Source organism: Lucilia sericata, unplaced genomic scaffold (genome assembly GCF_015586225.1).
Source record: "Lucilia sericata isolate MDLA Ls3-8-SP2 unplaced genomic scaffold, ASM1558622v1 Contig000110F_arrow, whole genome shotgun sequence".
NCBI lineage: Eukaryota > Metazoa > Arthropoda > Insecta > Diptera > Calliphoridae > Lucilia > Lucilia sericata.
This window is the reverse complement of record NW_023994142.1, coordinates 605525-606971: the sequence shown is the minus strand read 5'-3', so window position 1 is coordinate 606971 and position 1447 is coordinate 605525.

Below are 1447 nucleotides of genomic sequence, written 5' to 3'. Positions count from 1 at the left end.
CAAAAAAAAAACGATAAAATTTTCTTTAAAAAACATTCCGCCCATTTTCTAGCTGAAAAAGAAAACTCTTTTATAATTTTTAATTAACGTTTAACGATATACTAAGTATAATATTAACTTTATATTTTAAAACAAGAAAGAAAAGTTCTTAAAAATGGTTTAAAAACCAAAACTCAATTCTGAATACTTTTTCTTTCTGTATTAAAGGAAATTTAATTTGGACTATTTTATTTTTTTAATTTATAGAAATATTTAACCATTAAGTTAGGTGCCAATAAGTCTATTTCTTCCTATTTTTGACCAAAATATATACTTATTTAACGACTAATATTTTCTATTGTTTTTCTTAAATTAAAAATATCTGAAATTATTAGGTTCAGTTAAATTAAATTTTTTTTGGATGTTATATTTACACTATGTAATAAATTGTTTATGTAACAATTAAAAAAAGAAACAAATGGTTTAGACAATGTTTTTAGGATGAGTTTTTTTTATAGTAAAGTATACCAGTGATTTGTATAGTGGTCAAACTCTGTTATATTGTTCTTTTCGATATTTCTAGATTGAAATTAACATTCCACTTGTTACACAAACAATTTTTTTTTATGTTACTAAAGTATGTCGTTTTAATTAAAAAAATTTAAAAATATAAAAATATTTGCAAATTTTTTGTTGATATCTTCTTGACATGAACTACTATCATAATCACTAGTATATATAATTACAACTTAAAAGTTGAGTAATTGGACCATATTTAAAGAAATTTTTCTTAGCTAAATTTTCGAAATATATTAGAACTTTGTATCTCAAAAAGTTTTGAAAAGATCTTCTACAGATATCAAATAAGAATTTCTAAAACTGTATTGAAAGCTCTTAAAGTCTTATTTTGATTCAAAAATAAAAAAGTTTTCCTTTCAAATCAAATTAAACAAAAAATCGAATTCCCAGAATTCACAATAGTTTAAAAACATTTCATTAATACAGATAACTGTTAGAATTTGTATTACAAATAAAAAAATTAGAAAAAGAATTGCTTCACTTTGTCAGCCGCACTCACTCTCTATATATCACTCTACTCCCTTTTCGTAACATGTACTTGTTTTGTATATAAATGGATCAAATCTATCATGTTTATAAATTTTTAATTAAATATAATCATTATTATTATTATTTTTATTAATCTTTAAATATAAGTCAAACTATTATTTTTCAATTATTATATTTTAAAAATTACTAAGTTCTTTTTTGTGACTTCTTAACGAAATATTTAATATTTTTAATTTAAATTAAGTTAATTGAAAAAAGTATATATTTAAATAACTTTTATTCTATTATATAAATAGTATATTATGTATTATTAATATATAAGAAGACTGTAATATATATTTTGAAAATAAAATGTTAAATTAATTTAAAAAATCAAATTTGTCCAGATTTTACTAAGAAT